Below are 12,239 nucleotides of genomic sequence, written 5' to 3' on the forward strand. Positions count from 1 at the left end.
AAATTTTCCACTGAACGGTCAAACAGAATTTGCATTCACAGAGACCAACTTCAGGGAAAGCAGGCTCACATTGGCAAATTGAAAATGGCTGCTTGTGCTCTTACATTGTGGGATCCACAGAGGATGTACAATAGGATGTAGGGGTCTCATCAGGACTGAAAGTGGCTGCTTATGCTCTTACATTGTGGGATCCATAGAGGATGTACAATAGGATGTGGGGGTCTCATCAGGACTGACAATAACGAGACATCCTGAATGGAACAAGGAAAAGACAATGAGGGGTAGAAGGAGTGAAGCGATGTGTGATTATAATTAAGTGAACAGGAGCACCTTAAATTACGTACGAGTCATATGCAAGGTGGCGTGCACGCCAAGAAAAATCAAAGTTTCCTAACTCTCTTGGTAGGAGGTAGAAATGTGCACATATTAATGATGCGGATCACGGGTTCAACTGCTGCAGCGGCGGGGTCTTGGTGGAGGGGTACAACCTTCCAATTAAATGTGATATGGAATGCAATTGCTAAAAGCAATTACCGTTCTTCAAAACGGACGCGAAGGCCATCTTAAGTAGACACATGCGCAAGAGCCTGCTGGCAGCATTGATGGAACTGAAAGTTAAGCAGTATGGGCTGAGTTGCAATAATTGGGGTCCTCTGACAGGGATGTGGAATTCCTATATACTCACTTAGTGGCCGATTTTTACACGGTGAAACCATAAATACTGGACAAACCGCAGCTTCCCGGCTAAAATTGTGTGATCTTTGGCACATATTTAATGTCACCAAAACTCCCTTTACTTTAGAATTATGGATGAAAGTGTTTTCAAAGACGGAGCTCAGGATACCGGCTGGATAACAACCTGCCTTTGATTTCATGGACCTGAATGTCGCCTGATATCAGCCTGGTCCATACACAGAGCTGAGGCGGGAAGGGCCTGGCCTCTTACTTCACCAATGCATGCATGGAAACATTTTAAAAGAGGGAGATCTATAAATAATATTAAGGAGAATGTATTTTCCCCTCATTACCTTCTATTGAACAGAGGCAATTTAAGGTGGGAGAGAGACGAAGAGAGGTTCATCTTCGCTCGAGGAGCCGAGCCAGGCACCGGGCTCGAGCCAGAGACTGGGCTCGAACCAGAGCCGAGCCCTGTTGCCCTGCTGCCTCTCCCGCTTCTCGCGGCCGCCCCCTCCCCAGCTCTCGGGCACCGGCTCGAGGAACGCACATGGAACCCCTCCCTCCCCTCCTCACCTGCGGCGCTTCTCACTCGGGACTCAGACCCGACCCCGGGGCTCCGGCTCCGGTGTACTATCGATAGAGCCACCCCATCTGGCTTTACACCCCCCGCGTTTCCACGCATGCGTATAATTATGCGCATGCGTAGAAACCCCATGTCTTGGCTGCATGTATTTTGAAGCACCCCACTCTACTGCCCGTGTACTGCGCATGCGTGTGATTACACGCATGCGCTTTCAAGATCCAGCCGCGAACACTGCTCCTGCTCGAGCAGCGTTAACCCCATCGCTGCCAGCCAAGGCTGCCACTGAGAACAGAGCAGAAGGAGCCAGGCAGCGGCTGCACAGCTCTCAGACACAGGAAACTAAAGGCAGCGGCTGCACAGCTCTCAGACACAGGAAACTAAAGGCAGAGGGCACTGCAGCTCAGAGCGAATGAAGCATCAATTGTATTTATTAATGGCAGCCACAGCAGGTCAGCTGCACCGGGCTCAGGGAGAGCTCTGTCAATATCATACAATCCTGCTGACTTTCAAAGGCTCTGCTCCATTAGGACCGGAGGATCACGGGTCAACTGGTGGCAATGTAATATTTATATAGCTTCTATAGCTGCCACCCGAGCACTCAGCATGGTTTGCAGTGACTGCTAGGAGTCAGTGAGCTCACAGAGAGCCCCCTTTTCGGTCACAGGCTGCTCTGAAGACAGGCAGTAGAAGTAAAACACACTACTGTGTGTGCTACTACACTGACAGGAGCTAATGTGCCTACTCCAAGGATCTGTGTTTGCTCTCCTATACTCACATGTTCACTTGTTTGATTCCACATGAGTTTACATAGCTTTTCATCCTTCTAGGGTCGATAAAATGAGTACCATTGGACAGAGGATCTTTGACCATTCAATAGCACAGCTAAACTCTGTGGGTTTTACTTGCAGTCTACTAATATGCGTGCTATGTTTGTAGGTAATAGAAATGAAAACTCTCAGAAATGTCCATCTACAAACAGTGGTGCTGTGTTCTGCTAAACAGGCAGAGCACAACAAAAGACAGGACCACAGGGACAGCACTGCTATACAAATATCCAATCCACCACTGGCCTGAAACCCCCATCGCATGGCCATGCAGTCCATAATAACTGCTGACTGGCACCACTGGCGGACTCAGCAGCTATCACCTGCCTGCTGGAAGCAGGCATGGCGACCAGCTGACAACCTGCACCCCTGCATTTAATTTGGCCTCATAAATGACACTGTGGAGTGGGTCAGGTATAAAAACAAATTGCATCCACTTAAAAGATCCCCTCTCCCAGAAACCTCTGAAGGCAACATTGGAGATGATAGTTCATTGCAGGATTCCTGTATCCTGGCACCTTTGGAAAAGACATGTAAATTGGCAGGGCTGTACTTTTAGAAGACCAGGTGGTGGAGTACAGAATGCGATAGATAGAGTGAGGGCGATAGAGGGATAGATAGATAGAGTGAGGGCGATAGATAGAGTGAGGGCGATAGATAGATAGATAGATAGATAGATAGATAGATAGATAGATAGATAGAGTGAGGGCGATAGATAAATAGATAGATAGATAGATAGATAGAGTGGGGCGATAGATAGATAGAGTGAGGATGATAGATAGATAGATAGAGTGAGGGCGATAGATAGAGAAAGTTAGGGCGATAGATAGATAGATAGATACATAGACAGATAGATAGAGTGAGGGCGATAGATAGATAGATAGAGTGAGGGCGATAGATAGATAGATAGATAGAGTGAGGGCGATATGACCGATAGATAGAGTGAGGGCGATAGATAGATAGAATGAGGGTGTTAGAATGAGGGCGATAGATAGACAGATAGATAGATAGAGTGAGGCAGATAGATAGATAGATAGAATGAGGGCGATAGATAGATAGAGTGAGGGAGATAGATAGATAGATAGAGTGAGGGCGATATGACCGATAGACAGAGTGAGGGCGATAGATAGATAGAATGAGGGTGATAGATAGAGTGAGGGCGATAGATAGACAGATAGATAGATAGAGTGAGGCAGATAGATAGATAGATAGATAGATAGATAGATAGATAGATAGATAGATAGATAGATAGATAGATAGATAGATAGATAGATAGAATGAGTGCGATAGATAGATAGATAGAGTGAGGGCGATACATAGATAGATAGAGTGAGGGCGATATGACCGATAGATAGAGTGAGGGCGATAGATAGATAGAATGAGGGTGATAGATAGAGTGAGGGCGATAGATAGACAGATAGATAGATAGAGTGAGGCAGATAGATAGATAGATAGATTGATAGATAGAGAGTGAGGGCCATCGATAGATAGAGTGAGGGCGATAGATAGAGTGAGGGTGACAGATAGAGTGAGGGCGATAGATAGATAGAGTGAGGGCGACAGATAGAGTGAGGGCAACAGACAGAGTGAGTGCAACAGATAGATAGAGTGAGGGTGACAGATAGAGTGAGGGCGACAGATAGATAGAGTTAGGGCGATAGATAGAGTGAGGGCGATAGATAGATGTGTGTGGTTGTGTGTGTTGTGTGTGTGGTTGTGCGTGTGGTTGAATGTGTGTGTAGTTGTATGTGTGTGTGGTTGTATGTGTGGTTGTGTGTGTGGTTGTGTGTGTGGTTGTGTGTGTGGTTGTGTTGAAAGTTAGGCTGAAACTGTCAACATTATCGGCGCCCTCTTGCTCTTCTCGAACCCTTTCATGCACGTAAGCAGCCGCCATTTTGAACACCATGGCTTCCCTGCCCTTTGCTGATAGCCAGTGTCTCCCTCTCTCCCTCTCCTAAGCCTCGCAGGCATCCCCCGCATGCTGACAACCCCCTCGCCCTCACATGCCTCGGGTCATAAACCCCTCTTCAGCGCCGCTCTGCCTCGGAGTCCCATCCTGTTCCCAGCACGACACCTCCCTTCATTCCTTTCATGGTCCCAGGTCCTTTGATACAAACCCCTTTTCCTGTGTGCCCGTTTGTCTTCCTCGTTCCCAAGCCACCACCTGGCTCTGCGGATACTGTTTATTGCCCCCAGTACAGTAGGAAGCTTCCCTCCCATTAAAGGACCCTCGGGTCGATCAAAGCCCCCACCCTACGAGATCCGATCGAACCCCACACATCCCGTGAATCGGCGGAATATCCAGCTGCGCGATAATCATCACCTGTTGTGACCGGGGTGGGGACTTCAACTGTAACTGTGTGTGGGAACGGGCCTGAAGGGGAGATTCCAAGGATGTCTTTCCGTACATCAAAGTATTGACGAGAATGTGTTTCATGCAATAAAGTGATAAACTTGTGTATAAGAGGCCAGGCTTCAGAGATGTGAGTAGAGCACCTCAGAACGATACCTGCTGTCCAACTGACGTGTTTCTCCTCCGGAGAAAATAAAACCTTGTTTCCTGCCTTTCAGTCTCCAGCGCCTGCCTCTTCATTTGTTAATATCTTGTGGGTTCAAGAGGCGACACCGCCGGGCAATACTTAAGGATCTTATATTCTGGTTGGTAGCGTCACCCTTTTACAATTGGCGTCCCAAGCGTGGGGCCCATCAGCGACTCGTGGATCCAGTGGGAGAGGTCCTGACGACAGAGTGAACGACTGCAACGATCGGGAGCGCGCCTGTCCGATAGACCCTCGTCTGACAGCCGATCATCCGAACTTCACTGGTTCCGAACAGACCTCTCTCGAGTGATCTACGGTCCTGACTGGGAACCATCAGGAGTGCCGCGAGGATAACGGAGAAAAGAGGACGATCGGGCGCTGGATTCGGAAGACAAGAAACTGTCCATGCGGTCCGGGTAAGGTCGTGTAAACACGACGAGTTGCGAAATAATTGCTTGATTGTTTAGAAAATACTAGTATTACTCTTTTTTCTATTTATTTGGAGATTCGCTGTCTGCAAACGGAGAAACAACAGGCTCTCTCTTTGCAAGCAGTGGAGGATAGGTAAGGCAGCCGTCGTGCCTATTTTTTTCTCCCCCACTGAATAATTACTTGAAACTGAACTGTTGTTCGCAAAACTATTGTTTTCTGGAGATTCTCTGTCTGCAAACAGGAAAGAGACCTCCCTTTTTGCAGATAGTGAAAGGGGTAGGTAACGCAGACCTTTGCGGGCCTACTTATTCTCCCCACTGAATATTTATTGGTCATTTATTATTTGATCCATGAGGTATTCACTGCCTGCAAACAACGTAGAATAGAAATATTCTGTCTAGTCTTTGCACACAGTGATAAGATAGGCAGTGCTGACTTTTTTGTCCCTCGTTGCGAGCCGTCATGTCTGTCTTCTCCCCACTGATTAGTAGCCTGTTTAGCCCGGACCGCTTATTAGAGATGGACCATCCAGCCCCACTGGAAGGCACCCCTAATAAGGACATGTTCATGAAGCATGGATTGATCGCTATAGCCTATAACAAACTGTGGCATAAATATACGAAAAAGGATCGAGAAAGACAGTGGCCACTGGTAGGATCCTTTGATGATGACAAAATAAGCGCGCTAGAAGTAGCCCTTGGTAAAAACAAGACAACGCCCACTATGCACGATAGTTTCGGCATGTGGCGCAAAGAAACTGAACAACGTAAAAAGAAAACTGAGAGTAGGTTGGGAAAAGAGCTGCGAAAAGCAGCCCACCTAGCTGCCCAGAAACTAGAAAAAGAGATAAAGGAAAGAGAGAAAGCTAAACAGAAACTAGAAATGGAAACATCGGGCCAGTGTCCGGTTAGAACTTCCTCCACGCTCTACCCTGATTTACCCTCGAAACAACGAGCCAACGATGATCTGCTGTTAGGTCCTCCTATCATCTACATGCCCCCTCCATATGCCCCTTCCCAACCCTTAGCGCAGCACGCACCACCCCCAGGTGCAAACGAAAGTACCACCACAGCTTCGGCCCCCATGGCCTCTGTGCCAGCCGAACCCCTTGTATTAAATACTGCATCAACGACAACGTTAGGCGACCCTGAGGCTCGAGGGGCTGGCCCTGCAAGAACAAACAGACTAAACAAAGATGAGCGAGCAGGGATCGACAGGATAGTAAGAGCGCTGATAGGAAGGAAGGAAGGTGAGGAGCACATCACGGATGTGTTTAACTCATATACTGGGAGTCACAGACGACACTTTACTGTACGACTGTGTTACCATGTCTTGAACGCATACGAGGACCGATATCGAGACCAAGGTCCCGAGAGCCTAACGACTCTGTACCGGAAGGTCGATATCGGGGAAGGGGGTGAGTGTGATGTGTCGGACCTCCTTACGCGTACGCTTGAGGTTTTCCGCCACCTCACTGAACGAGAATCGGGGACTAAACCCGCGACACCCGTAGCAACCGAACCTCAAACTGAACAACCTAACACCATGATGCCAATACGAGAGGCTGCCCCTTACTGGGTTCCGCCCCGAGGTTCAGGGACTAACGATGATGCAAACCACCAGGACGCAAAAGGAAGGGTAGTGTACAACTGGGTCTACCAGCCCTGGGACCGGCAAGAGATTCTGACATTCCGGAAATCTCTGCCCGACCTACGTAAAAACCCCACTGCCTTTTATACTGAATTGGGTACAGCCCTGGGTTCAACGATTATGACCCTGGCCGACATCGACTTGTTCTTCGGGTTATGTCTACCAGCTGATGTGTGGAAGCAAATCCGGAAAGTCGACCACCTTGAGCTGTTTGGACATACCTGGTCACAACTCGATGACCTGGATAAACAACGAGGACCAGGACAAAAGCCTTTGAAATCCATTCTAGACCTTCCAGATAAAATCGTAGAGAAATTAAAAACCCTGATTCCAGAAAAGAAAGTGGACTGGTCGATAGTAACGGCCTGTCGCCAGAAACCCCAGGAGGATGTATCGGAATACTTCTCCCGGTTTGAAACGGTGTTCTCCGATTACAGCGGCCAGGACATGACCACTGCGACCGGACACCATCTGTTTGTCCAGAATTATGTTAAGGGCCTGTCATCGGAGATCTCCCAGAAACTACAGGCCAGCGAGAGTAGTTGGGCAGCCTCCAAACCTACAGCTATTCTCCAAATGGCCCAATATTATGAACATCAGAAAAATGAAAATGATAGGGCAACAGAGAAAAAGAAGAAGGACCTGAAAGAGAGGGTGATGATTGCCAAACTGCAAGGGGTGACTATAGGACGAGACAAATATCGGGGAAACTACCAGACGAACGTCCCTAAGACTACATTTCCCCAGGACCGCACTCTGACTTCCTACAGTGGACGTACAGACCTCAGAGAGGACCAGTGTGCTTTCTGCAAAGGAACTGGCCATTGGAAAACCCAGTGCCCAGTTCTTCTGGAAATAATCAAAAACAGAGACTCCAGGGACATAGCTAATGGACTGAGAGATAAGGGACAACAGTGAGGGCCCCCAAATGACACGACTAACGACAGAGCAGGCAGACCAAATACGTTTGATCGACCCAGGCAGAACCAATATCAGCAATCCGACTATGAGGACGCCCACAACTTTGCATAGGACAGCCAAGGACAAGGGAGGGATCCAGTCGAGCTCTATGTTGACCAGCAGGGCCCTTACGTCACTGCTAAGGTCCTGGGTACCAAGTCTCCATTTCTGGTAGACACTGGCGCAACACGTAGTGCGTTATCTAAACGACTGATTACAAGGGCACCCTTGTCTGGCTCACTCATAACATCGACAGGTTTCGATGGAACGCCCTCCACTAACCCTTTGTCTGCCCCGATTCTCTTTGACGTAGAAAACAATACCACCGACATCACGTTTTTGCTCTCCTCCAATAGCCCTGACGCCATTATGGGACTTGACTTACTGAAACACTTCCGAGCGACGATCAGGTGTTCTCAAGATGGAGTTCGAGTGTTTCTTTACGACAACCCCGTTCTGCTTAGACATTGCTCTCCCCAACACATGTTTTCCATCACCGACGCTGACGCATCCCTGCTTGACACCCTGCCTCCGTATCTGTGGGCCAAAGCGGATTCGGACGTAGGGCGTATGTTGATTGACCCAGTGCACATTACTGTCCGACCAGACGCAACACTCCCAAAACTTCCACAATATCGGATATCGCCCGAGGGCGAGAAGGCATTGGTAAAGATTATCCAGTCACTGATAGACGCAGGAGTGGTAGAGGAAGTGGTTAGTAACATTTGCAACAGCCCTATCTTACCCATCATCAAGAAACAGGGAGAGGGAGATGAGAAAGCATACCTTTTTATCATCGACCTCCGAGAGGTCAACAAAGTGGTGGTACCCCAGTACCCTGTGGTCTCGGACATCACCACCATCCTGACTTTGATTCCTTCTACTGCCACCACCTTCACCGTCATCGACCTCAAAAATGCATTCTTTTCCATCCCCATCCACCCAGACAGCCGATATCTCTTCGGCTTTACCCTAAAAGCCCGCTCATATAGGTTTTGCCGGGCACCCCAAGGCTACACAGAAAGCCCTAGCATCTACAGCCAGGCCCTCAAAAGACAACTGGATCAAGTCCAGTTACCCGATGGAGTGGTGTTAGTACAATATGTCGATGACATCCTTTTGGCAGCCGACACTACCCCATTAGCGGTCACCGCCACCATTCAACTCCTGCACTTCCTCGCGGAAAATGGTCACAAGGTCTCCAAGAAGAAGTTGCAATTCTGCCAACCCCAAGTCACTTACCTAGGCCACCTTTTGTCCAAAGAAGGAAGGAAACTCACTCCCGACCGGATCCAAACCATTCTTGAAACTCCTGTCCCTAAGACCCAGAAACAGGTTCGCTCCCTATTAGGCCTCACCTCCTTCTGCCGACAGTGGTTACCAAACTTTAGCCTCATTGTGAAACCACTGCTTTCTCTGCTAAGTAAAGACATCCCCTTCCCACTCCCTTGGACCCCTGAGTGTCAGACCTCCTTCACGGAACTACGAGATGCCCTTTGTTCGGCCCCTGTCCTAGGTACCCCTGATTACAAAAAGCCCTTCTCCCTTTACACTCACGAAAGGGAGGGGTGCGCTTTGTCCGTCCTGACCCAGGCCATTGGCCCGAGACAACGACCGTGCGCTTACTTCTCTGCCACTCTTGACCCTGTAGCCAGGGCCTTACCTGCCTGCCTTCGAGCCGTGGCTGCGGCTGCAATCTCTATCTGACAGAGTGAGGGGATCGTACTCTTGAATTCCCTCACGGTACTGGTACCCCACGCCGTTGACACCCTCCTGAACCAAACCAAGACGCAACACCTGACGAGCGCGCGACTGACCGGATACGAACTGACTTTGCTTGCACCCCATATCACCCTGAAAAGATGCACCACACTGAACCCGGCAACTCTGTTACCCTTACCAGAGAACGACCCCAACGTGCACCCTATACATGACTGCGTGACTCTCACAGACGAACAGACTAGAAGTAGGGTTTACCTCAGAGACACGGCTTTCCCTGACCCCGACGGGGAGCTGTGGGTGGACCTTCTTGCATCAAACTCCCCGATGGCACCACTTCCGCTGCCTATGCAGTCACCACGGCTCGAACTGTAATCGAGACAGCCCGCATCACGCAACGATCTGCCCAGGCAGCGGAACTGATTGCCCTAACACGAGCTTGCATCCTAGCAGCAGGGACCACAGCGAACATCTACACCGACAGCCAGTATGCCTTCGGGGTGGTTCACCATTTTGGGCTCCTTTGGAGGGAAAGGGGATTCTTGACCTCACACGGCACACCCATTTTGCACGGGGATCCAGTCTCCGCCTTGATCGAAGCTGTCCTTCTCCCCAAAAAGCTTGCAGTCATCAAATGCCAGGCACACAAAAAGGTGACGGACATTATTGGACAAGGAAACGCGCTAGCCGACATCACTGCCCGAACGACAGCTGAAAATAGGACGACAACACGTATGTACGTGACCAGGTCACAAGCAGAAAACTGGACTGACGCTAAGGACACTATTAGAGACATTCAAACGGCTAGCACACAACACGAACTGACTGAATGGACACGGGTGGGATTAAAGGATGACGAAGGCTGCTGGCGGACAAAAGCCACAAACAAATGGTTGCTACCTGACTCATACCTGATTCCCATACTGACCATGGCACACTCCCCTGCCCACATAGGGTCAGCCCCCATGATCGAACTTGTCTCCAGAGTTTGGCACAATGATAAAATCCCAGATTCCGCCAAACGCCTGGTCCAACAATGCTTAATATGCCTGCAACACAACCCCGGGAAAGGAACTGTAGTACCCCGGGGGGGATTTGGGGTCCCAAACCACCCATTTGAAGTCCTGCAGATGGACTACATCCAGCTAGACAGGTGCCAAGGCCTAAAATATGTACTTGTTGTGGTGTGCGCATTTAGCAAGTGGGTGGAAGCATATCCAACCCGTGACAACACCGCTATGGCCACTGCAAAGGTACTGTTAAAGGAATTTTTCCCCCGTTATGGCCTCTGTCGTATTTTATGGAGTGATAATGGCCCCCACTTCATAGCCGAAGTTATCCAGCTCATCTTAAAGGGGTTGGGCATCAAACAGAAATTTCACGCAGTCTTCCACCCCCAATCTGCTGGACTTGTTGAGCGACACAATGCCACACTAAAGCTTAAACTGGCCAAGATAGTGGCCACCACGGGTCTGAAATGGCCAGACGCCCTCCCACTGGCATTGCTATCGATGCGCTCTACCCCCACCCGACATCACTTAACTCCTTATGAAGTTGTCTTCGGTCGACCCATGAGTGTCTGGTCTGCCCCAAAACCAACCTCCATTCATGACGTCCCGGATGTCCTAATGTCTGATTATCTGTATAAATTGACTGAAACTCTGTCTGTCATTCATCAGCAGGTGCAGCAGGCCATCCCCGATGCTTCCAGGGGTCCGGGTCACACCATCCAACCTGGGGATTTCGTGCTGATTCGAAATTTTCAGCGATCGAAGAGTTTGGAACCCCGGTGGACGGGCCCCTGGCAAGTGTTAATCACCACCCGGACGGCTCTTCGTGTGGAGGGGAAATGGCACTGGCTGCATGCACACCACTGCAAGAAGGTCTCCTCGACCCTGGCCGCGACAGAAAACATCGACAACCAAGAAGAGCTCCTGAACAAGGACCGACCGTCACTGGCCTGCTATCCGGATACTGAAGCACTTGAACTTTCAAAATTCTCTGATCCCACTGTGCCATCCAGAGAAGGGTATTTCCTGCGTCGAAAGGAGGGAGCTTCGGCTAAGTAGGCCGCGGACCAAGTTGAAATCTCAGAACGGTGACCTAAACACAACCAAGGGTCACCGGGAGAGAACTAAACGAAGTCTGTGGTTCTGCCCGCTACCGAGCACCTTGAAGAAGATGGAAGCGCCAGATAAGAAGATGATGGATGCAACAGGAAATACCCACTACAGAAACCCAAAGACAGACAGACTCCACAGCTCAAAGACAATTGTACTCCTCATCGCAATCCTCTTCTGCTTTCTCCTCATGACCGCGCTCTGGATTATGGAAGAACATGCACCTGCTCACGAAACATTCCTAACCACTGCTCAGCCTACCACCATGAAGGAACATTATCTGATTTCGCTCTCTCCTCAACTAAGAGAGAGGCGAAAGGAGTTTTGGAATAACTCTTTCGTGCAGCTACTTCACCAACACAATCTTGCCACCAATACCACCAACTGCTGGATCTGTGGGTTGCTATCCCATGCCACTGGACATTCAATACCATTCATCCCTTCACCCTTCTCTGTTCACGGCTCCTGCCTTGCTTGGCTGATCCTCCTGCAAGAAAGCTATAAGGACAATGCCACCTCCAGCAGAACTGCAGCGCATTTTTCTCACGGGGTCGGGCGAAACAAGACAAAGACACACTTCTGCCCGCTGACCCCCAGCGACTCAATCCACATGGACATCCCTGAAAAGGAACGAATCGAAATGCAGGTGTTCAACAATCCAACCAGACCCACCTTCTCCTATCTGCGGAAACGAACGGCCGCCACTCTGACTGTGGCCCTGTCGGTCATCAAC

The sequence above is a fragment of the Lissotriton helveticus genome (genome assembly GCF_964261635.1).
Source record: "Lissotriton helveticus chromosome 1_1 unlocalized genomic scaffold, aLisHel1.1 SUPER_1_unloc_38, whole genome shotgun sequence".
In the NCBI taxonomy this organism is placed as follows: domain Eukaryota; kingdom Metazoa; phylum Chordata; class Amphibia; order Caudata; family Salamandridae; genus Lissotriton; species Lissotriton helveticus.